Source organism: Sminthopsis crassicaudata, chromosome 2 (genome assembly GCF_048593235.1).
Source record: "Sminthopsis crassicaudata isolate SCR6 chromosome 2, ASM4859323v1, whole genome shotgun sequence".
Classification (NCBI taxonomy): Eukaryota; Metazoa; Chordata; class Mammalia; order Dasyuromorphia; family Dasyuridae; genus Sminthopsis; species Sminthopsis crassicaudata.
The window spans coordinates 381,834,514-381,862,073 of NC_133618.1; the positions used below are offsets into that span (position 1 = coordinate 381,834,514).

Sequence of the window (27,560 nt, forward strand, 5' to 3'; positions counted from 1 at the left end):
GAGGCCATAACAAAGTTATATAAATAATTTTCAAATATAAACCTATATTCTCTGATTCTAACTACTACACTCTTTCTACTATACTATTTTCAATTAGTGGTTATAATTAAAAACATCACATATGGCCCTAAAGTTTTCCTTTTTTTGTTTGAAGTCTTTGCTTAAGGCTTCAAATTCTTTAAGAATGCTTTCTGGGCTATTTCTTAGGTATCATTTGTCCTTATATGAATTGACATTAAAACAAAATTTTCAGTTTTGAACAGTTTTGAGAGGCTTGCTGCCTGATTCCTAGTATATGTTAGGATACAGCAGATATCTGTTATTTGTAAAAAAAACTGACAAATAGCTTCTTTGGCTACTCTTAGCAGGGATTCATCTCTAATCACTACTTATATTTTTTCTCTGATGATTTCCAGATGATATCTCACTTGATAATGCTTCCTCTTTTCATAGTAAACCCTTGTAAAGGAATATGTTCACATCAAATAATTTGTCTAAAAAGGAAAAGTGAGCCTTATTCCTTCTCTTTGATATATTTTTTCTACCCTCAAACCTCTTGGTATAAATGAGAATTCTCCTGTGTCTTTTCAGACCTCTTTTCTTCTTTGTTTCCTCCCTGAATTGTTTCTTCTGTCTTAAAAAAATAAATTTTAATCTTATAATCTAGAAAGAGGAGATTTATTCCTCAGTCTCTTCTACTCTCTCTTTTAGAATAAAAAACCAATAAGCAAAAGCATTACTTGATTCTTACAAAATCACAAATGTAGCAACTGTTGGTCACTACAAAACTGTCTCTTTAGTTGAAGCTGCTTCCTGAACTCTTGTTATTCTTTTACATACATCCCTTGCCTAACTTTTATAGATGAAAGTAATCTTAGAAACATAGAGTGATTTATTAATGTTCAGACAGCTGGTAAATCCTAAATTTGAGCCTCGATATTTTGACTCCTGATTCAGTCCCTATTCTATTATACTATATAACCAGGCAAATTTGAATGTGGCACCATAAGAATGACTGGAGTAACTGGAATCTGGTGGAATGAGTATAGAATGTCACCCTGAAAGAAGTAAAGTAAATTCTATAAACATCAGCATTTAAACCAAAACAGGGTTCTCTTCCTCCAAAGTCTCTAGGAAACTCAAGAAAGTGTTTATTTAAATTACAGGATCATCTACATTTTTACTACAAAATTCACTTAAATGACCCCCAAATTGCTGCCTAATATTTTACCACAGAACAAAGATATATTTAAACACCAAAATTAACTCAAATGTAACATTTCATCTCTATTATATTTCATATGTTATGTAGAGAAGTAATTATTAAAAGGAGAAAAAGAAGGAAAAATGTCTTAAAACAAAATAATTTTAAAACACAGAATAATAATATCTAGCACATATATAGTGCTATAGTGTTTGTAAAGCATTTTCACATGCCTTAACTCCTTTGTTTTTCTCTGAAATACCATGTGGTAAGAATTACAATTATTATTAAACCCTATTTTATAGATGAGAGAGCTGATGGGAAAAAAAAAAATCATGAAAGAAGGCAGTATGATTTGGAACCAGAAGAAGTCTTAGTGATTATTTAGGTCATTCTTTTCCATTTATAGATGATGAAACTCAAGCCAGATAATGTAAATAATTTACCAAAAGCTGCAAAAGTAGTGACTGGTAGTTAGAATTTGAACCCAACTCTTTTGCCCTAGAACTCAGAGCTCTTCCCATGATTCTATAGTTACTTCCTAGGCAATGATTACAACTGGTTATATTATACCCACATAGTCAAAAAGATTTGTAATATATATTTACATAAGTGGATGCTTATTGAATTTTATCTTGAATTGATCCTGAAAATCTTTAAAGATATAAAATACATTGCAATATTTCAATTCCTTATCAAACATAAACCTACTTGGTTTCTGTCATTTTAAAAATATAATTTGATTTCTAATATTATTTATTTCAATAGGATTTTAAAGGTTTTCTTATAATCTATTAATGGTAAAATCCAATACAGAAATGCTATTGTATTTGTGATTTGAAGCTACTTGAGTTTTTTCTCCAAATAATATCCAGAATGTAATTCTGCCCCCAGCTGGTTAAAACATCTGTGACATCATAGGGAAACCAGCAAAGTTGGAAACCTTATTTATCTTTGGGAATGACAAGTGCAATTTGTAAGTATAGAGTGAGGGAACTATTTTGGGGAATGAATATCCCCAAACTATAAAGTTGGTTAGCTAAGTGTAAGATATACTTTTTTATTCCAGTACTAAAATCTGGGGGAAGGGGAGCTTATTTTAGAAAGCAAAATCTCCTGTGATTATTCCTTGGGTAGTTTACCATTAATGAAATATTGATTGCCCATCTATGATAATTGTACCATCTGTATCAGATCAACCTGCAAATGGAGAGTTAATAAAGATTACTATCACTGCTAAGATCTACAACCAAAGGTATAGACTATGCATTAGAATTTGTCTTCTTAATGCACTCTTGTTTTTCCATTACTTTTTTATTTATTAGCCCTTGCTTATTCAATTTTACTCGGGGGCAGTTGGGTATACTTAGTGATTCTCATTCCTTCCAGTCTTTGTCTCATGAACAAACATCATTTCTTGACTCAAGGAAGTGCAAAGAAGCTAAGAAGCATGGGGCACACACAATCCCTATCCAGTTTTATCCATGACTCATGCACTGCCACAATGCTGATTCCCTAAATTGTGAGAATGAAGATGTCAAGCTTCAAGACATGCCCATTTTCCAGAATTAAATGATGCCCAAACATTGCTGTGGTCAACATAAATACAGGATCTAAATTTGAAGGAGATACTATTGATCATCTAGCCCATGCATTCTTTTCACAAAGATGGAAAATGAAATACAAAGAGGGAAGTGATACACCTATCCTCATACACATCTCAGTCAACAAAACAAAAAAGAAAATTAGTAAATTATTTCAATGTGTCAGATACTGTGCTAAGATACAAAGATGAAAAGCAAAGCAGTCCACACTCTCACAGATATAATATTTTATAAGGAAGACAATAAAAACACATGTGTGTATCTATATCATGTACAACACAAATACAAGGGAATTTATTGAGGAGGCTATAGGACTAGGATTCTTCATAATTTTTGTGTGTGTCATGAATCTTTGAGACATCTGATGCAGCCAAGGGACTCCTCAGAATTATATTTTTAAATTCATAAAAATGCATAGAATATATCAACTATATTGAAATAAAGTTGTAAGTTTTCCTCATCTTATTCATGAACCCCTGAAATTTATCAGTATAAGCCAGGTGAGGCTCTAGAGCCTGGGAAGATCAAATAGGGTTTTGTGTAGAAGATGATATTTGAGTTATGCTTTAAAAATGGATTCATAAAGTGATAGAGATAGAGACAAAGATAGAAACAGAACATAGAAAAATGTGAGGAAGTGGAGAAGAAAATAGATAGAGACAAAGACAAAGACAGAGATAGACAGAAAAACAAATAGAGACTGAGACAGAGATAGAGATAGAAGCAGACAGAAGTGAGGTGATGAGGGAGAGAAAGAGAGAGACAGAAACAGACAAAGAGACAGAGACAAAAAGCAGACAGAGACAAACAGAGAAAAGTAAGGAGGAAGGAGGGAAGTGTATTTGTATTTCAGGAAAAAGGGACAATTTTACAAAGGCATGGAGATGGGAAATGGAATATTTTGTGTTAAAAAACAACAACAAAACTGCAAGAGTTCAATTCCAGGAACTCTGACTTCATTTCTAGTGCTTTTCCTCACTACTACATCAGGTTGCACTAATTAAAAATAAAAATTCCTCAAATCACCATAGTATAATTGTGTATGAAATACTTCTTTTTTTTTTCCCCTTTGAATTGTTTAACAACACATCTGAAAGAGGAAGTACAAGTAGTAAGACTTTCATTTTAAAGGAAACTAAGGTTCAGAAAAGTCAATGGAAGTAGCAGACTCTAATTCGAGTATTGTTTAAATTAAACTGGGCTCCCACTTGAGAAATATCCTATTTCTAGCTAAGCACTATAAAGAAATAAAGATAATACACTTATTATCTTTATATGGTGTATTATCTAAATAAAAAGAGCAATGAATTATCTACTGGCAATTCTGCCTGGTGACTCTTCATGTTTTTTTAATAATTTTAAAATTTTTAGAAATTTATTTAACCATACAGGGAATTTTTCTTTAAAATGAAATTTTACATATATATATATATATACATATATACATGTATGTATACACATGCATATGTATAATTCTCTCGATGATTAAATAAATAAATATATGTACATATATTTTTAAAATGGGTCTACATGTATACACATATGAATATGCATATATGTATATATAAGAATTTATTTGTGTGCTTGACATAAAGCAAGATGGGTCATTTCTAGAACACAAAATATTTGAACTCAAGGCAGAATTAGAACTACCTAGTTCAGACCCTTTACTTAACAGAAGAAGAAACTGATACTAGATGATAGACCTGAACCAGATCTGTCAACTACAATTTAATACTTTTTTTTTTTCAACATGTTAACTTTATATGTATGAAATACTAAGGAATCGGGGACATACTAAATCTGAGTCTAAATATTTGAGATTAAGCCTGCCTCTCCTATTGACTGTGTAACCTTGCACAAGTTTGTTCACCTCTCAGTCACAGTGGCTTCATCAGTAAAACAGAGATAATAAAACGTGCACTATTTTTTTCTGTCAAGTGTACTGTAAGGAAAGGCTGTGTAAACTATCAAATGCTCAAGGGATGGAAGCTATAAATTATTTTCACTATTATTCTCCACTATGTAGCTATAGACAGAAATTATAGGGATGGGGAACTATGGCATTAAAAGGGAAGAAGAAGAAGAATCAAAACAAACAGATGAGAATATTTTTTCCTTTTATCCAAATGTGGAAGTACATACCCAATCTGCAGTTCTCTAGACCCTACATGCTATAAAAAACAGAAGATCTGGATTTAGAAAATCACAGTTCTCTCTTCACTTGATTTCTGTGACATTTAAAGTCATTTTATTCCTCTAAACCTCCATTTTCTCATTTTTAGAATGGAGATAATGATATTTGAAAGGATCACATTTCAGATTTGTTGTTAAGATCAAATGAGATCTATAAATGCTAATGTTATCTATAAATAATGCAATATAATTTGTAGATAGTGTACAAACATAACCTATTTTTAAGCTATTGGCTCAAAGATGGGCACTATATTTCTGGTCCTCCCTGCCTTACTTTTTTCATAGGATTGTTTCAATCAAGCAATAAATATTTATTAAATATCTTTAAAGAAAAACTGGGTAACATGTGTTGTGAATTATATAGAGATGAATAAGATAGTCTATGCCTAAAGGAACTTCAACTTCAGCAGGGGAGCTAGCATGTGGAGCAAAGAGCCCAAGTTCACACTTAGTTATAGCCTGACTTCTCAGTGCTTTTTAGAGTTCAGAGGGAGATCAATGACGATTGCAGTGATCAGGGGAAACCTGAGAATGTATTTTAAAAAGTTAAAAGATATATGCAAATATGATGATGATTTCAAGATTAGTATCCTGACTGTAACCATAGCACAACTTCACCCAGAGGGCTAGGAACAGGAGTGAGAGGGATTGGTAGAAAGGGATAAAATATTTCCATATGCTATGGAAGAATGGGATTCATCATTCTAGTGGTTGACAAGTAGCATCTTCCTACTACAGAATCCATCCATATGCCTCTATATAAACATGCACATACACACATAGTTCCCATGATGAAAATAGTGCTTACCTTAGATTTACTGTATGTGAGAGCTGAATTTGGAAGAGATCCCGATTTCCTTCTGATCCAAAACATATACTAAAAAATCTTCATCATGACACATCCAACAAATAGTCATGCAAATGGTCACTCCTCACTACTTATCCAGCACTACCTTTCATGTTTGTATAACTCTAATAGGCAGATTTCTTTTTTTCTGACAAATTTTAATTGTCATCTTTGCAATTTATTTGTTAATAGTTCTGTTATTAGAACATATTTGTGCTTTTCTCTTTAAATTTGTGAAGACAACAGTAGTGTTCCTACTTGAGTCTTTATTTTAGGTTGAACTTGTCCAGTTTCTTCATCTAATCCTAATGTGACATGGGCTCACAGCTGATCACCATTCTGGTTCATTTCCTCTGGATACCCTTTATTGTTCATCAGAAGTCCTTGTTAAACCATGGCAACCAGAATTGAACAGAATATGATAGATGAAATCTTATAAGAGAATAGTATAGTGAATCTAATAATTCTTCATTCCTTGAAAGCTGTACATTTCTTAATATAGTTCAAGATCACAAGAAGCATTTTTGACAATTACATCATACTGCTAATTCATATTGAGTCTGTAATCCACTAAAAACCCTGACATCTTTTTACAGAGAAGCCACTACCTATCCATGTTTTCTACATATTGTATTGAAGAAGATGAGTTTTTGTAGCCAAATTATAGGCCAAGCCTGATTCAGGCCAGGTTCAAGTTCAGATTTAGAAGGAAAGAAGACACTAATAGGCCATCTGTTAACAAAAGGACATTTACAAAGAGTAAGCTGATTTCAGAAAAGCCTGGGAACATGAACTGATGCTGAGTAAAATGAGCAGAACCAAGAGAATATTGTACAGTAATAGCAAGATTATGTGATGATCAATTGTGATAGACTTGGCTCTTTTCAACAATGCAGTGATTCAAGGCAATTCCAATAAACTTGAAATGGAAAATACCATCTGTATTCAGAGAGAGAACTAGGAAGACTGTATACAGATAGTATTTTCACCTTGTGTGTATGTTTGCTTTTTCTCATGGTTTTTCCTGTTTTGTTCTGATTTTTCTTGTACAACATGATAAATAAATTTAAAAAGATTGCACATATTTAACCTATAGCATATATAACCTATATTGCTGTCTTGACGATAAGGGAACTGTTGGAAACTATCTGTATGTGTATTTGAAAAAATATATATCATTGAAAAGGGAAAAGGGAAATTTACTTAGCCATAGTATGGAAAGGATTTTTAGTAGAGTGAAAGCATTGGTGATACAATTAGCTACAGTTACCATGATTCTGGGTTGGCCAAACTGATTGGTCAGTAAAAAGTCTGAGTAATGAAGCTTTGATTATTCATCTATTAGCTATTATGTCTAGGCTACAAGGGAGGTATACCAATTATCTATGCTTTAGTCCACTGGATCAGTTAAGGAAAAGTTTTTCTAGAATATGTGCTAGCACACTAGAAAATAATGACACAGAATGATGTCATAGAAATAACAAAATTTTGAATTTGCCCCATTGAATTATAGCTTACTGGAAATTAATTTGCTCAATGTTTTGGTCTGACACACTTATGTGGATCCTAGTTCTGACTCCTTCTGAGTTTTGTGTTGTATAGTAATATGATGAACATGTCTTCTATGCCTTGAATCATTAATAAAATGTCAGATGTATAGGGTCTAGCATGGATCCTTGAGAGACTAAAGTCACATTGTCTTCTGCCACATTGTTGTTGTTTGCCCTTCATTTTCGAAGAGGACCATGACATTGGGTAGATGATGCCATGACATGCAAATGAATTGGATTTAAGTGAGGGAGGGCTGTAGAGGGTCACTGCCTCACTTTTCCCTCCAGAATTATCTGGGTCTAGAGCCAGATGTAATTCAGGATGACTAGAGATGGTCCTAGATGGGGTGGGTGCCACATTGACAATGAACATTTCACAACTATGCCAAATAGTTCCAAATCCACATATAAATAATAGTATCATCATTCAACCAATATCTCTGCATTTTCTTAATGAGAATAGTCTGAAATGTTTTATCAAAATCTAGATTAAAAATACACTTATAACTTTGCTCCTCCATCAACTTCTTTAGAATCCTATCAAAATAGTTAACAAGATAATTAGCATAATGTACCTTCATCTTCATGAAGGCACACTTGTTCTTCAGAAATTACATTTTCATTTTCTAAGAAGTTCTCAAACACCTCTTTAATACTCTGTTCTAGAATTTACATGGGAATTGAAATCAGTTTACTGACTTAATTTGTAAACTGTTCTCTTTCCTCTCTTGGAAATTAGGATTTTTACCCTTCTCTTTTTTGCTCAATTTTCCTTTTTATTATTATGAACTTAAGAAACAAAATAATCTCCACACACAAAGAAGAAAAACTTCTCTTTTTTGCTCAATAGTCTGAGTGGATGCCCATTAGAGAATAGCTGAACAAATTATGGTATATGAATGTTATAGAATATTATTGTTTTGTCAGAAATGACCAGCAAGGTGATTTCAAAAAGGCCTGGAGATACTTACATGAACTGATGCTGAGTGAAATGAGCAGGATCAGGAGATCATTATATATTTCAACAACAATACTATATGATGGTCAATTCTAATGGACATGGCTCTCTTCAACAATGAGATGAACCAAATCAGTTCCAATAGAGCAGTAATGAATTGAACCAGCTATACCCAGTGAAAGAACTCTGCGAGATGACTATGAACTATCATAGAATTCCCAATCCCTCAATTTTTGTCTGCCTGCATTTTTTATTTCCTTGACAGGTTAATTGTACACTATTTTAAAGTTTGATTCTTTTAGTACAGCAAAATAACTGTATGGACATGTTTACATATATTTTATTTAACTTATACTTTAACATATTTAACATGTATTGGTCAATCTACCATCTAGGGGGGGAAGGAGGAGAAAAATTGGAACAAAAAGGTTTTGCAATTATCAATGCTATAAAATCACCCATGCATATATTTTGTTAATAAAAAGCTATAATAAAAACTAAAAAAAAGAAAATGCACATCTCTTTTGTCTATATTATGTCTTTATATAACAAAACTAACAAATACAATACTTAGTAGGTAGACTATTGGACATTTTATATTCTATGGTTATTTTTAATGAATTTTTTTCATCTTTTTCTAATGAATTTTGTTAGAGATATGCAAAAAGTTTAACGATTTTATTTTATATGCCATATAGCAGGATGAATTCATTAATTGTTTTAGTGAATTTTAGTTTACTTTTAAGATTTCCTCATTAAAACACTGCAATCTGCAAAAGGTGATAATTTTTCACTTTTTTTTCTCAATTTTTCCTTGCCTTATTGTTCTAAGCTTCTAGAACAAATCAAGTCAAGAAACAAGTCAAGAGTCTAAATTTCTAATTTATTTCTAATAAATTTCTAAGTGACATGTATTTGATGTATTTCTAAATACATCAAAAATAGTGCCTAGTGGTCTTAATGCCTATCTTTGTAGATGTGGTCATTTTTTTTTTTGCATCTATTAATGTAAATATCTGGGCCTTTTATTTTGCCATAATTATCTTAATATTGACCAAAATTTATATTCCTGATGTAAAACCCACATTTCTCATAACTACAAAGTATTTAGTACTTGGGTAACAGTTATAGTTTCTATCTTCTGTTTGAAGCTATCAAACATCCTTTATTTTTTTCCCTTTAAAACATCCTTTATTTAATTTTTTTTTTAAATCTCTCGATTTCTTCCAGATATTCTTCTTGTAGCCTATAGTCATTTTTTTTTTGAGGCTCTGCTTGTAGTTGTTATTCTTCTGGGTTTAACTTTTGCTAATATCTTACTTCAGTGTTTTTCCCCCAATGTGTTTAATATTTTATCCTGTCTACTTGTATCTCCAGCAGAAGCACTCTTGCAGGGTAGAGTCATGTCTTATTTGGTTTTATCTTACATTTGAAGGTTTTCTGACACTGACTTCCCTCTTTTCTGCTGTTTCTGTGCTCAGAAGGTTTAACAAATTTCAGACCTTTCTATAGTATCCGACATCAGAATTTCAGGTTTCCCCTTTGACCCAGCAGCGCTACTACTGGGATTATATCCCAAAGAAATACTAAAGAGCGGAAAGAGACATATATGTGCCAAAATGTTTGTGGCAGCTCTTTTTGTTGTAGCTAGAAACTGGAAGATGAATGGATGTCCATCAGTTGGAGAATGGTTGGGTAAATTGTGGTACATGAAGGTTATGGAATATTATTGCTCGGTAAGAAATGACCAGCAGGAGGAATATAGAGAGGCCTGGAGAGACTTAAATCAACTGATGCTGAGTGAAATGAGCAGAACCAGAAGATCACTGTACACTTCAACAACAATACTGTATGGGGATGTATTCTGATGGAAGTGGAAATCTTCAACATAAAGAAGATCCAACTCACTTCCAGTTGATCAATGATGGACAGGGGTAGCTGCACCCAGAGAAGAAACACTGGGAGGGGAATGAAAATTGTTAGCACTAATATCTGTCTGCCCAGGTTGCATGTACCTTCGGATTCTAATGTTTATTGTGCAACAAGAAAATGATATTCACACACATGTATTGTACCTAGACTATATTGTAACACATGTAAAATGTATGGTATTGCCTGTCGTCGGGGGGAGGGAATAGAGGGAGGGGGGGTAATTTGGAAAAATGAATACAAGGGATAATATTATAAAATATATATATATATATATATAATAAAAAAAAAATAAATTAAAAAATAAATAAATAAATAAATTAAAAAAAAAAAAAAAAAAAGAATTTCAGGTTTCAAGACCCAATAGATTTGTTCTAGTCAAAGTAGATAAGCTTCACTTAAAGTATATCTAACCAGAACATTGAATTCCAACTCTCTAAGGCATCCTCAGTCATGTAAAGCATTAGATCCTACTGTATCGCTAATCAAAACAATAGAATGCTTCAAGTCTTTTTTTTTTTTTTTTTTCCTGGACTTAGACTGATTTACTTCATAGTACCCCTCTCCCAGAGTTCTTGTCTTGTGGTTATCATTCTGTGTAGTACTGGAACATTAGACAAACTTATTGTGGCTACTCTTTGGACTTCTTAATCATTGTTCTATGTGGTGCCCTTTTTATTTTTAATGAAATATATGCGGAAAAAATTGATTTTCATGTGATTTTTTTTTTTTTTTTTTTGCTTTACCATCTGAACCTCTAATATTGTGACATCTATCCCATTTTCCATGATCTTTCAACTGGCAATGTGAATTGATAATTAATGAAATTATGAAATGGGGCAGATATACCTGGTGTTTTTTTTTGTTTTTTTGTTTTTTGAGTGCTCTACAGGAAAGACCATGATGATAGAGGGAAGTGAGGCTGCCATCACACTTTAATAAGGGAGGTGGGGAAGGTTCATACAGTATAAAGATATGCATGAAAATTGGGGTACAGAGGCAGACATAATGAGGATAGGCAACAGAGTGGTTAAGGAAAGCAGAAAAAGGATGGGAAAGGGGAGAGACATAGTAAATCACTCCTGTAACCATGAATTAGATTCAGGAGCACATAGTAGCATGAACCCAATAGAGATGAGAGAGAGCTCAGGGAACGAGAGTTTAATCTCTCATTTTTAAAGGGCTTTTGAGGGGGACTAACTCTTATCCATGCCATCTTTTGGCAATTGCTCATTAACATATCCAAAACATCTCAAAGCTATCTGTACCATTTGATGTTCTGTTGATCTCATTACAGATGTCTGGAATTTATCTGAAATTTATATATCACAAGACCAAAAAGTCCAGATAACAAGGCTTTGTTACTGATTTGGCACATATCACAGGATGTGTTGTTTGGATTAATATGTAAGATATTTGTAAAATGTGCTTCTTTGATGTCTGGAATGTTTTATATGTGACTTCTATTTCTTGCTTTTGCTATTTTATGTTGTATTATAGGTTCTATTATTATAGTATTTTACTATATCTTATATATTACATATGTAATATATAACATTACAATATATTGTTATATTGTTATTATAAGTTATCATATTATAAACTTACTATGCCAACTAGAAAGGAGATGGAATGGACAGGGGTACCAAAACAAGATGGCTCAATAATCACATTGGTCCAGTTATTTTAATACCTGAAGATATACTTCATTAGAGTCAATTGGTGATACTTATTTTTCCCCAAATACCTCTATTATTGTTCTTAGGTCTTCTTGACAACCTTATCTCATTCTAAGCTTTTATTTTCCTAACAATTGTTACAGCACCATTCTATTATCATATATTCATCCTGTTACTGGGCCTCGTTTTCATCTTCTATCATTCTTTTTCAAATCCAGGCTGGTTATTAAGTTCCTTGGGTATTCACATTGTTCTATTCAGAGAAATTCCATTCTTCTTTATTGGAATTGTTTTTATTTGTGTTTTTAAGATTTTTCATCCTTGAGCATTTTCTATCCTTTGTGGATTGATTTTCCCTGTTACATTTTACCTCATGAGATCCTCTATATATTTTCTTTGAGCCTTTTAACCTTTTAGCCTTTCCCAAAATCTAAGGTTCATTTCCTCTTCTTCTACACAAATTCTAGAAGGGAGTGATCACTGTTTCCACAGGGCCCTTAATTTTCAATTCCTGCCTGCAAGAATCAAATCCAGAATACACTTGTCCCTTGTTCATACTTAAACCTTTAGAAGAATTCAAATATCTCTATGGAAAGTCCAGAAGTCATTGATCTATAGCAACTCTATTATATCTTTGTGCAAACTTGGGATTTGTTGATCAAACTCCTCATGTTTCATCTTTTAGTCATTTTTTTCTGTAGTATATAGATAAATGATAAAATTATTTTATCCCTCCACTGAATATTTAATACTCTCTAACATGTTTATTATCCCTGTGGATTTTTTTCATGTGAATACATATTTTAAATATACAATACTATCTCTCTCATCTCTCTTCCTGTCTATCTTCTCTCTCTCTCTCTCTCTCTCTCTCTCTCTCTCTCTCTCTCTCACACACACACACACACACACACACACACACACACACACACACCTTTTGTCTATCCTGTTTTTTTTTTTTTGGTTGTTTTTTTAGTAAGATACATCCATCTGGAGCTCTGGTCTAGTCATGGGTTTCATCCAAATGCATGTTGGTAAATGTTTAACAATTGTTAATCAAAAAAATGAATACATACCACACTTTTAAGTTTAATCTGTCATATTAACGTTTTCTCATTCACTTTCTTAAATTTAGACAATTAACAGAACAATAAACAAAGTCTTGATTTGTTATGTTTTTTTAGGAATAAACAGTCACACTGAAAATTTAGCAATCAGCTCTGAAGACCAAGTTGTTGTTGATTCTGGTTTCATTTCATCACACATCAGTAATATCTATGAGGTCAGCTTTGTCTCCTTGAATTTGAACTTCTAGTTGCTCTTGTTTGCTGCCAAAACTCCAAGTCTTTGTATACAGACATTTGAGACCAGAAGGTTTACTACTGTCTCCTTTCTTTATTGTGTATCTCTTATGAACTTCTGGGTATCTTAAGTGCTATTTTCCTTCCTTTTTTTTTTTTAACCTATTCTACATGAGGTCTTATATAGACTGTCTTCTTAATGCATGTGTGTCCTTTTGACAAGTTATTTAATCTCCTTCAAATTGAGGGAATACAGAAGTCAGCCTAAATGGTCTTGATGGCCCCTGGGAGCTCAAGAGCTATTCTCCAGTGTGACATGATTTCTATTTAAGACATTTTTATTTATGAAGACTTTTGGATTGGATGAGATGAGTCAAAAGATCTGAATCCAAATCTCTGCTCTTTCACTTTCAGTTGTAATTGTAGATATGTTATTTATCATCACTGGACTTAAATTTATTCTTCTGTGAAACAAGGGAGCTGGAAGAGATGATCTCTAAGGTTTATTAGTCTCATATAATCCTAATTAAGCAGGCATGGATAAGTCATTTCCATCCTCTGGGTTCCATGGAATTTAGAACTGAAATGTATTTTAGAACTCTCTAGTCTTATCCACTTGAAATTCTATGCTCTTCTGAGACATAGGTTATTGCTATAGTCAAAAAGGGAATCCACGGGGCCTGTCCTATGACAATGGCTATGTGAATGAATGGTGAGAATGGGACGGTTGCAAGAGATCATTATGACACAAAGGAAGATAAAGTCAAGGAATAAGAAAATGCCCATAAACTCCAATTTGTCCTTATATTTGGGTTTATTTAACTTCCTTGGATTTTTAGAAACCAGATTTGAAAGTCAACCCTAGGACAGTTGCATCCCACTCAGAAGGATATGGAAGACAAAAAGAGACTCACTGCTCAGAAAAATAGGATTTTAATTGATGTACCCTGAAGACATTTCTGGGTATAGTGATTGAAGAGGAATCATATTAAGTAGAAAAATCTTTGAAGTCAGCATTTTTGTGTTGAAATCCTGCTTCTGTCACATATTACCCATATAACCTTGGATGAAATAGAGTAAAGTATACTAATGTTGGAAAGGAAAAATAGAATCAGGTACTGAACAGTTTTAAATGCCAGCCAGAGTTTATATTTTATCTCAAGATAATAAGGAACACTGAAATTACTGAGCAGCAGGGTTGACATGGTCAAACCTGAACTTTAGGAATATCACTTTGGCTTCTAGGTGGAAGATAAATTGGAATAAGAAAAGACTCAAGTAAGAAAGAACAATTAGAAATTATTATAAGAGACCAAGAAAGGAGCAATGAGAGGGCCTGCACTAGGAAATTGGCTACTTGAATAGAGGAAAGAGGATTGTGGAAAGTATTTTTGAGGCAACAATTCCAAGATTTAAAAAGTAATTTGCTATGTAGGGTGGGAAAATGTGAGGAAATCAAAGATAACAACTAGATTGTGAATCTGGTTCCCTAGAAGTTTGGCAACATTGAAAAGAACTATTTCATTTGAGTGATGGTTGAATCCAGGTTGCATATGGTTTGAGAGAGAGGAAATGAAAATAATTAACATAGTTAGCTTTTATCAAGGAGTTTGGCTAAGAAAGAGAGGAGAGATATAATAATACAGTTAGAAGGATAGTAGGATCTAGTGGCTTTTTTTAAGTATTGAAGGGGACTCATTAATATCAATAGGCATCAAGGAAATATGAATAGATATTTATAAAGTAAGGGAGGATTTTAGGGAGAGCTGATATTGAAGAAGATGGGAAAAAGATGGTTTCAAAGAGAAATATAGAAAGATTAGCCTTTCTAAGGTGAAGAGTTATCTCTTGACCATATAAGTGAGTAAAGAAAACAACAGTGGAGAACTATATCAAGGAATTGTGAGATGAGAAGAGAAGAGAATTGTTTCAATTTTCTGGATATGGAAGTTACAGAAGCTTAAAGAGCCAGGGAATAGGGTGCAATGGAAGACAAAAAGAGTAAAGAAGGTTTGAAACAGTTCCTGTGCAGAATTCCATGGAAAATCAATTAGGAATGAGACAACTGGAATTGCAAAGAGATAGAGGGCTGTGATAGGTTATGAACAGGGCTTGGAGTCAGGAATATCAAGTTCAAATGCAGCCTCAAGACTTATCAGAGTGATCCTAGATAAGTCACATAACTTCTCTCAGTCTCAGTTTCTGCAAAATAGAAATAATAACACTAATTTTATATGATTATTATGAGGATCAAATGAGATAACATATGTTAAATGCTTTTCAAGCTTAAAAGATCAATTCTAGTGAACTAATGATGATGATCATAATGGAGTAAAATGATTGGCTTGCTTCACTGGGGATTCCATTTAGATGAGATAACCTAAATGTTTAGTGTACTTAGTGTTATGTGATTTCCTCTAGCTCTATTCAGCTGCACTTGGAGGTGGGAGGGAGGAGGAGACAGGTGCTGGGAATAATGTAATGCTAAGGTTTGGCCAGGCATAGCAATAATACGAACGGAATTCAGGGATTCTAGAACACAGGATGATATAGACTTTGGAATTGGTTAACTAAAGGTTAGAGTCTGGAAAGTGAAAAGAGTGTGGCTAGGGTGACTGGCAAAGTGCTTATGGATAAAAGAATTGAGTGTCATAAAGAATAGAAGTTAGATGAAACAGTGAATAGAGCACTAGCCCTGAAGTCAGGAAGACCTAAGCTCAAATATTGCCTTAGATACAACTAGTTGTATGACCTGGTCACATCACTTAACTTTTATTGCAGACACACATACACACACACACACACACACACACACACACACACACAGAGACACAGAGAGAAACTGAGACAGACAGACAGAGAGAGAAAGAGGGGGGAGAGAGAGAGGAAGAGAGAGAGATAAGGAGGGAGCAAGAGAGAGTGTCATAGGGAGAAGGAAGAATGGGCTTAAGAAGAGTAAGTTTTAAGGAGATATGAAATTAAGCTTAGTAAATATGATAAGTGTGAATGGAGTACATTCCTTAGGTGAAATGTTCATTCATAAGAACTGGGCAGATTGAGGAACAGAAAAGTTAGGGTTTGAAGAAAAATTAACATGCATGTCAAAGCCTCCCAAATATAAGGTTAAGAGTTAGAGGTGGGGAGGAAAAACTTAATCAGGCACTGATCTTATTGAGAAATAAGGAAGAGTGTCCTAGGGTCCAGGTAGATAACATCCATCATGATGTACATTGAGAAATCCTCAAAATTAGAGAAGTTACTGAGTAAAGTCTTGAAATGGCAAAAGGGAGCAAATAATACTGTTTCCCCTTTTTGAAACAATCAATTACACTGTATAAGAGAAGGTAAAACTGAGACTGGAAAAAGTGGCCTTCAATATGTATAGGGCTCAGGGAATTTCAAGAGGTTTAAATAATGGAAAAAAATTTTGGCCCTTTTAACTCCATTAGACCTGTAGTCTTGCAACTTTTCTATGTGCAGGTTCTTGCTAAGCTAACAGAATTCCCTAGATTTTTTTGGCCCCCATAAAGTTTCCATAGCCATTACTTATGAGTTACAGTTTCAAGTCAGTTGACTACAACCTGTTTTGTGACGACAACTTGAGCTCACACTCTTGTGACATCCGAAGGTTGCCTAATAACAAAATGCCTTTGTTCTCCCCACGAAAGCATGCATCAAGAATCAAAGAAGCAAGAAAAAAGGGAATGTTCCAAGCTATTACTGTAACAATCCAATTACAATGCCTATCAAACTTAACTTCACAGGTTATAGCTCCTAATTGCCTGACAAAAATTGACACTTCAGTCGCAACAGCATAATATAATCAGAGTCCAAATTAAATTTGATCGTGGGTAGAAAACGATGCTATCATTCGGTGGCATGGAAACAGGAGATCAACTAGCATGATATCAGGGATCAGAAATGAAAATTATTCATTAATGGCAATGGTTTTCTGATAATGGAAATGACACAGTTCAGACGGCTTCGTAAAAACACTATTAATTAAAAAGATGATAGACCTAACAAGCCATAGAAACTAATAGTGCTTTTTTTTCCCCCCGCAGGAATGGGAAGGGAGAGTGCTTGTTAAGGTGAAGGATGACAATGTTTAAGACCAGAAGTTTGCCCACTTTAGTACAAAGCATTCCATTGATGATGTACTGAGTTCATTGTCTCTTACACTAAGCAGCTTTCTCAAGGGGGCTATGGTTGAGAAACATAAAAAATGTCTGAGGCCACAATATGGCAATGCAGTAGATACATATAGTGTGAGCTATAAAAACATAAGGAGCTAATCCATAAAAGGGGAGGAGGAAGATACACAAGAGATTTTTGCATACTCTAAGAAAACAAGTGGAGGGAAAACTGTTTTTAGTAAGTTTTGCCCTTCCCCATCTTCTATTACAATCAAATAGGCATAGAGGCACTGGGAGATATTGGTATATTTGGGGATGCCTGAATTCCAATGGAAAGTCTTTCTTCCTACTATATTCCCACCTATGTATATTTTATGTACCCCATCAGTATTTCTAATGATTCACACACAGAAAAATCTCTGCCACTGTACATGCCTGATATTGTGTTATTTCCTACATACAAATCTTAAAGGACGTAAAGATTATTGGAGCTGGAAGGAGCTTTAGATTCCCAGAATATAGACTGTTAAGAGTTATAAGGGAACTTGGAGATCATCTAATATAATTTCCTCATGTTAAACATGAGGAAATTAAGGAGCAGAGAGAAGTGGCTGGGTGAATTTTTAAGTAAATAAATGCAGATTTTCATACCATACTGTAGGTATATTTACTATTCCAAAAATAGGAAATCAGGCAATAATTGTTATCAATTAGCTCTCCATTTTGGGGGACCAAAACTAAAATGGAATGACTAGATCCAATGACTAAAGAACTACATATCAGCAACTTCTATGTAACTTATAGTCCAAGCGAACAACACTTGCAAATAGAGCAGTCAGAAAAGCTAGCTTAACCAATCTACTATTCTATATTGTCCCCTCCAAAAGGTAATACATATGTATCATAGTCCTACTATTATATGGCAGATATAGAGAAGGTGAAGGGACACAAAGAGACATAAAACATAATTCAACATTTGGGAGTGCACAGTCATATACACATACACATAAGCATACACAGAAAGAAAAGTGACTATAATCAAATATTTTGAACTCATCAATTTGAGAGTTTCATCAAGTAATAAGAATTGCAATCCATTCATGTCTATATATTCTGTGATGCTCTTGTCAATAACTTTATATTAGTAAGCCAATGTAATTGCTAGAGTCCTTTCTCAATTTCTTTTACCAGTGCAAGAGTAACAGTGGTTATGTCAAGAGTACAGCACTCTGGCTGACTGTCTTGTCACCATAGAACCAACTCATCTCTTTTCATTAATCATTTTTTATAAATTGTTGAAGAACTCCTGTTCTTCACAGACCTGCCAAGATTGCTGAAGTTGGGGAAATCATGCATTTCATTGTTGATAATAAATATTAATTTTCAGTGCTCACATACACAACATTCTGTTAGATATAATGTCCAGAATACTTGTGACCATTCTCACCTTCCAAAAATTCATGGGCAGGAACTAGGTATTAGATTAACAATTAGAACTATTTCAAAATAAGATGCCTTATGAAAGAATATTTCCATTTTCTGGATATTTTAAGTAGAGGCTGGATGAGTATTTGTTGCATATTTCATGGATTAAAATAGTATTGTATTGTACAAGGGGTTGGACTAAATGACCTCTGAAGTTCCTTCTAATTCTTGAGATTCTAATTCTTTCCTTCTTGGAAACCTATAATCAAAAGTTTTCTAGAAGATCTTAGAGATCATTTAACCCTCACCCTGCAGCTTATATATAAGAAAATGGAGATACAGAGGAGGAAAAATAACTTTCCAGGGGTTACAGATATCATAAATTACAGAGTCAGGACACGAATTCACATTATTATGAATCCAAATTCTTCAATATTTCTTGGGATGTGTGTAAATGTGGGGAGAGGGTTCTACTTCACTATGAGCCTTGTTCATTTCTAATTTTCTTCATTAATTCCAAAATTTGTTTCTAAGATTGACATTATTTATCAAATTTCATATTAAACCAACTGAAAACAATAATAACAACAACAAAATGTAGACTAACCTAGCTTCCATAGAGACTATCCCTCATCAGAGACAGATTACAGCATAATCAGAAAAGCTAGTGTAAACTAATTTAGAGATATAGTTTCCAGAACAAGACATGTTTTGCTTGCCTTCAGGCAGCAGAACTAGAAATAATATGTGGAAATTGCAAAGAGTCAAATTTAAGCCTGATTTAAATAAAGTTTCCCAATAATTAGATTATTCAAGAATGGAAATGGCTACCTTGGAAAGGAGTCTTCAGGCAAAGTGAGAGGATTACTTAGTTATATTATAATGAGGAAAAAGAGGTTCTTATTCAAATATAGGATAGACTAGATGGCCTCTGAGGTCCTTTTGGTTTCAATTTGGTAATTCTGTGAAAGTCATGCAGGCCATATCTAAAAGATTATGTCCAATTCTGGGCACCACATTTTAGATAAGGTTTCAAAAAGGAACAGATTAAGATAAGCACAATCAGAATGGGGAAAGGACTAGATACTGTCATAAAAGAGAAATTGAAGGAATTATACACACACACACACACACACATATGTGTGTGTCTGTGTATGTATTGTATAAAATTTCATCATACTATATTAAGGTTAAACCATATGATTGAAAGTTAATGTGATTGATTAAGCCATATACTCTGCAATCTGCACCAAAAAGACGTGGATAATTAAAGTATTGAAATGTTACAGGTTGGTGGGTTGGTTGGTGTCCTTCATTCTTGAAGAGGACCAAAATGACATTACTATATATTGGGATCAAGGTATAGTGTATATAACTGGGGCTGATTATAACTATGCAAGCTCTGAAGGCTCTACCATAGGTTGAACACAAATAGACCATATGAGCATTTGGAGTGAAGGTGTCTCTAAATTTGGACATTTCGTGTTTCTTTTGAACTACTATAATTTTGCTTTGTTCAGAATATAGCACCTTCTTTGATGAGGGCTTGCCATTCTGGCCAGTTCTGTGCCAGTATCTTCCATGTTTCACAATTGATTGCAAAGTTTTTCAGGGAGACTTTAAATATCTTCATACTATCAGCATAAAATTGAATTTTATCTGCCTTCATACTGAGCCAAGAATACTGCATCTATGTTTTGCTTGAACTTTACTTTTTTAAGAAATAGGTTTTTATTTTCAAAATATATGCAAAGATAATTTTCAATACTTACTTTTGCAAAACCTTGTACTCCAAATTTTTCTCCCTCCCCTAGACAAGTAATCCATTATATTTTAATATGTGCAATTCTTCTATACATATTTCCACAATCATGCTGCTCAAAAAAATATCAGATCAAAAAGGGAAAAAAATGAGAAAGAAAACAAAAATCAACAAACAATAAAGAAGATGAAAATGCCAAATTCTGAGCCACAGTCAGACCCCCCGGTCCTATTTTTGGATGCACATGACTCTTTCCATCACAAGCCTATTAGAATTGGCCTGAATCACTTCATTGTTGAAGAGAACCACATCCATCAAAATTGATCACCACATAATCTTGTTGTTTCTTGTGGTCTCTTGATTCTATTCAATTAGCATAAGTTCAGGTAAGTCCAAGACTTTTTAAAATTAGCCTGCTAATCATTTTTTTATAGAACAATAATATTCCATGACATTCATATAATATAATTTACTTAACCATTCCTCAGTTGATGGGCACTGACTCAATTTCTAGTTTCTTGTCACTACAAAAAGGATTGCTACAAAATTTTTGCACACATGGGTCTTTTTCCCTTTTATGATCTCTTTATGATCCCCTTTTTATGGTCCAAATGCTTCTGGATCAAAGGGTATGCATAGTTTGATAGCCCTTTGGGCATAGTTTCAAATTGCTCTCCAGAATGGTTAGATCAGTTCACAACTCCACTAACAATGTATTAATGTCCCAGTTTTCCCACATTCCCGCCAACATTTATGATTATCTTTTCCTGTCATCTTAGCCAATCTAAGGGTGTATAGAGCTACCTCAGAGTTGTCTTAATTTGAATTTCTCTGATCAATAGTGATTTAGAACATTTTTATATGACTATAAATTGTTTTAGTTTTTTATCTTAAAATTTTGTCTGCTGTTCTTTTGTTCTTTTTTTATCTGATATTACCTTTCTGTTCATATCCTTTAACCTTCTATCAATTGGAAAATATTTTGTATTCTTATAAAATTGAGTCAATTCTCATTTTGGAAATGAGGCCTTTCATCAGAACTTTTGGATATAAAAGTTTCTTCCCAGTTTTCTGTTTCCCTTTTAATCTTGTCTGCATTAGTTTTGTTGTATAAAAACTTTTAATTTAATATAGACAAAATTTCCATATGTATTCTAGTTCTTCTTTGGTCATAAATTCCTTCCTTATCCACTGATCTGAGAGGCAAACTATCTTTTGTTCTCCTAATTTGCTTATAGTATAATTCTTTTGTCTAAATTATGAACCCATTTCAACTTTATTGTTATATAAGGTGTTAGGTGTTGTTCAATACCCAATTTCTGCCATATTGTTTTCCAATTTTCCCAGCAATTTTTGTCAAATAGTGAGTTGTTATCCTGGAAGCTGGGGTCTTTGGGTTTATCAAACACTACATTATTATAGTCATTGACTATTGTTGTATTTTAAATACAGATGAAATATCCTGATGGTAATTCCTGTTGATTTCTTACTTTTTGCTTAGCAGCTTCTGAATTTTACATTATTTCCATCAACTTAATCTTAATGTTTGAAAATATTCTGGCCCAGATGAGAAGATGCAAGTCTATATATTCTGAAAAATACTCACTCTTTTTCTGCTCCACCATTGCCTACCACATGTTGTCTCAGCTTTTCTGTAGTTAACAATAAACTGTTCCCTCTCAGGGAAATTCTCTAATCCATTGATATTAAGTCTTTTAATAGTCATCTTGCCTTGGGGCTTCTTATTGAATGTGAATATTTAGTTTGGAGAGGATAAGTCTATTATCAGTCCAGCACTCTGTTTCACACATCACTCTCACAATCTGCCTGTCTCATCTTACAATGACAAAGTCTATTAAATGCCATTGTTTGTTTTGAAGTTGCATCTATGAAATTTTATTGCATTAAGCAAATAGAAGACTGCTGGTGATGAGAAGCAAAAGTCTTCAGTAGTAAATAGTCATTGCTGTTGCTGTTTCTGACTCCATTCCTCCCAATAACTCCCTACCTTGTCCAACAATCTGTGTCCATTTTGACAGTAAAGTCACTCAAAATTATACATTTGTCCTCTTTTGGCACATTGATAATGAGGAATAAAATTTTTCTTTGACCTCATCAGAGTTTGTTATAGGGGGAACATATATACTGATGATGGTAGCATGGCAAATTCTTACAAGTGGCCAATATTGCCATGTGTCTGTCATTCACTTCTTTTGGAAGACACAAGTTTGTTGCCTAGATTAGTTTTGATTGCAAAACCTATGCCAGCTTCATGAAATTCCTCATTACTGTGATTGATCTAGAAAAAATTCATATCCCATAGGCTTCATTGTCAGACTTATTTCACTTAAAGCTGTTATTTGAATGTGATACCTGTTGAGTTCTCTCACAACAAGACCTGCTTGTCTTTCAAGTGTACTGGATTTTGTGTTTTCCATAAGCCTATACCCATGTACCAATGTTGAGTAAAATCATCTTCACTTCAGTTTTGATACAATTTCATGTGTTTCAACCACAAGACAAGATCCCTGCCTACTGTGGCAAGTAAGCTATGGCTGAGTAAGAGAGACAGTTTTTAAGATACGTTTTCTAGCCCCTTTCTTATGCCAAGAGATAAATAGTGTAGTACTTTTAAAAGGCTGCTTAGATATCCAGGAGGGTGCAGAATCCTGCTACTGCTTCAGTCCAGTGATAAGATGACCCTATGTTCTGAACTGTGAAACACCTTGTGGTAGGTACTGGGGAAACAAAAGTTATGATACAATCTTTGCCTCAAGAACTTTAATTGATGTTACCATAATAATTGAAGTTGATAGAACTATTGAGCTGTGGGCCAGTCAGGCAGCAGAGCTTTCTACTAATGATGGTGAAGGTACCATCCTGTCTTTTTTTCTGAGATTATCTGTATCCACACTTTCCAAGGAAGATAAGTTCAACCATCTGGACCATTATTGTATCCTGGTCTTCATATTGTAGCTCTTATGTAGCTTCATATTGTGAGCTCTAAGTCCAAAAAGTATAATCATGAGGGAATCTGATTTCTCAGGTGACTTTCCCTATGTTTCTAATTTGTGTTTGGGGAGTAATGTGTGTCCCTGAAAAGAATCTAGCAGTGGTCTAGGCTGTGAGTGTCTGGAGGTCTTGGATACATGCTATAGGATAGGACTGATTAGTAATGATGCTCTATAGCCAAGTCAGAAGCAGCACATCTCTAAGCTCTACTCTATTCTCCTGGGCTAGAGGTTGTGGATCCTTTGAAGTCAGAAGTTGCAGGGCATTAACATTTGGAGAAACACAACAGACATAGTAATTACTAACAATAGAAAGCAATTTGTGCTAAGTGACAAATGAGTGGGTGCTGTTTGGACCTACTATAGCACAGATGCAGCTGAATGAGGATGGGGCATTGTTACTCTGCTCCTGCCATAAAATGAAACATAGTCTGATACGTGTATGAAATGAACTCATTCACTGAGACCTTGTATCACTCTCTCCTTTCCACAGCATTACCTGATTATCCTGACAAGGTTTGAATCACTGCTCTGAACTCCACCTTACCTTCTGGATTTGGTTACCTGGTGACTTGGTCTCAAAACAGTATTTCTCTATATCTTCTTCCTTGAATTATGCCCTTAATTGCCAATGTTGTTGATTCTATTCCCTTAAGGGTTGGGGCTCCTATAAATGTATATAGTTTATATTTCACAAGATATACATTCCATATCATATGATTGCGGGAGAACTTAAATGTCAGGCCATGGAGTTTAGATTTTTATTTTGAAGATAGTAATACAGAGACTTATCTACAGATATAGTTGGTATAATTCAAGTATTTCAGTTCAGTAAAGATATGAATGAATCAAGAAATTTTACTCTATTGATACAGGAAACGGGACAGGTTATCTTCTATAACCATCCTACTCTCTACAGCATCTTTGTCAAAACTTTCTTTTCCTTCCTCAAGTTTCCCATGGTTTCTCTTCCCTGCATTCTGAGAAAGCTAAGAAATTTTATTTCAAATTTCATAGGGAAAAATATAAGGCTGTTGGCATGTTGATCTAACCCTGTTTTTTGTCAAGTTGTTTTCTAGTATTACCAAGCAGCTTTTGTCAAAAAATGAGATCTTACAACACTGAGACACCACTACACACCTCTCAGACTGGCTAAGGTGACAGGAAAAGATAATGATGAATTTTGGAGATGTGGGAAAACTGGGACACTAATACATTGTTGATGGAACTATGAATGGATCCAACCATTCTGGACAGCAATTTGGAACTACGCTCAAAAAGTTATCAAACTGTGCATACCCTTTGATCCATTAGTGTTCTTAAAGGAAGGAAAGGGACCCACATGTGCAAAAATGTTTGTGGCAGCCCTCTTGTAGTGGGAAGAAACTGGAAAATGAGTGGATGCCCCTCAATTGGAGAATGGCTGAATAAATTATGGTATATGAATGTTATGGAATATTATTGTTCTGTAAGAAACAATCAGGATCATGATTTTAGAAAGGTCTGGAGAGATTTACATGAACTGATGCTAAGTGAAATAAGCAGAACTAGGAGATCATTGTACATGGCAACATCAATACTATACAATGATCAATTCTTATGAATGTGACTCTTTCCAACAATGAGATGATTGATGCTAGTTCCAATGATCTTGTGATGAAGAGAGCCATCTACACCCAGAGAGAGGACTCTAGGAACTGAGTGTGAATCACAACATAACATTCTCACTATTTTTGTTGTTGTTTGCTTGCATTTTGCTTTCTTACTCGATTTCTTTTCTTTTTGATCTGATTTTTCTTATGCAGCAAGAGATTGGTATAAATATGTTTACAGACATTGGATTTAACATATATCCAAACATGTATAACATATATTCGATTGCTTGCCATCTGGGGAGGGTTGGGGTGAAGGAGGGGAAAATCTAAAACACAAGGCTATGCAAGAGTCACTGCTGAAAAAATTATCCATGCATATGTTTTGAAAATAAAAAAGTTTTAATAAAAAACATGAGGTTTTATCCCAAAACTTGGAGCATTGCATTATCATACACTAGATTACTATGTTCATAAGTTTACAATCTAAGGGGAAAAGCTGAAAAGAAAAGTTATTTTCTATCCATTATGCAAGCTGCCTTTCATGTGAATAAGACTCATTTCAAATACCGCCTTTATCATGAATTCTCTGATCTTTCCTTCTGTAAGCATATAAATATGCTTTTGAATTTATAAAAATCAATCACATTTCACATATGTATAGGGAATGCTTTTGGGGGGTGGGAAGATGCAATTTATGATTTTCTAGGTACAGGAAATCCCAAGCACCTGTGACTATACCCTTTGAACAAGTCAGGAAAAGATGAGGATAAGCTATTCTTTCTGAGGAAAGTTGTTTATATGACCAGATAATTTCAAAGTGTTTTCTTCCCTATATAATTTCATAACTTTGAACTCTTCTAATTATTTAGTAACATCTCATCTCCTCCTCCTACAGTAACAATTCATTAATGGCAAAGATCATAGAATATTTTTCTATCCCCATACTTACATGACATGTTTCACAAATTAAGTACAAACAAATTAAACAATAACCATTATTGATCATTGGCTATATGTAAAGGTCTTGTACTAGACACCAGGAACAAGAAGTTTAAAAAATGACATAATGGGGACTGGGGATTTGTAACTGTGCATACAAATATGTATGTATTCAAATGTGAATGGTCCAAAGTTAGTCTTGACAAAGTGCTGAGAAATCATGAATAATGAATCAATAAATGAGATGCTGAGAAAATGGGACTTTGCCCTAATGTATAACTATCTAGAGGTGAAGTGTTATTCCTTCCCCAGTACCTGCTGTGCTTGAAAATCATGCAGTTTTCCACTCAATTCTATCATTTGGTACAAGTAGTCTCAGGCACTACAGCCAGCATCTTTCATCAATAGTGCCCCTCTTCTCAGCCTAATTTTCCATAGCAGCAGGAAAAGGTCAAACACTCATGTGAATGAGTTGTCCATTCTCACAGTATGACTGCAACTCTGGTCAGAGTGTCCTCTACATCGAAGCTGCAATAATCATCTACTCATTCACCAATCCAATCCAAGTTTTCCCCATTGAGAGAATTCCTATTGATAGCTTTGATAAATAACAAAGTATTCAGTTTATAATATATATAATAACTTCTTTTATTCTTGGAAGTTATGCTTTTCTGCTGAGTGCACAGATAAAGCAATGTAGATTTAGAACTGGAAGGGAGGTCATTGAATCCAGCCCTTTTGTTTCATGGATGAAGGAGCAAAAAACCTAGAGAAACTAAATTAATTTTCCAGTTTTGTACATCTAACAAGTACCTGATACTTGATTTGAATCCATATCTTCTTGACATAATCCAATGTTCTATTCACTGTGTCGTACTACCATTTATCACCCAAGAACAATGCAAAAAACAATCTCTTCATTAACTTTATCTCTAAAATAGAAAACTTTTCAGCAATTCCTCTCTTCTACTTTCCTTATTAGTGATCACCAATGACACAAAAGCATTAGTACTTTGAGTATAATTAGATATGATCACGGAAACAGTGACCTTGCACAGTCCTCCCTCATCCAAATCCAATTCACTTGCATGTCATGACATTGCCTCCCTGATGTCATGGTTGTCTTTGAGAACAAATAACAATAACAATTCTAGTGATCCCCACAACTGGTTCTTCAAGATAGCCCATAATCCAACATTACCACTAAAACATATCTGCATATTGATAAAGATAGTACACATTACTATTAAAAATTGGCAGCATCCAAATTACATGAGATCCAATATTGTTTCGGTCAGAATTTTTTTAGTTATATAGTATGAAACTTAGAATTCATATCCTTGCTTTCTCTTAAATGGATCCTACCACTTGGTCCTAAAGCGTAAAGAAGCATAAACCTGAGCTCAGGTAGGTATGATATTTTT

General features: G+C 34.0%; 1 long non-coding RNA gene across 1 annotated transcript in view; it reads left to right on the forward strand.

The window, feature by feature from the left end:
* LOC141556715 (uncharacterized) overlaps nt 1–27,560 on the forward strand; it is a 116,220-nt gene that overhangs the window by 80,132 nt on the left and 8,528 nt on the right. The gene's annotated exons all lie outside the window — the stretch shown is intronic.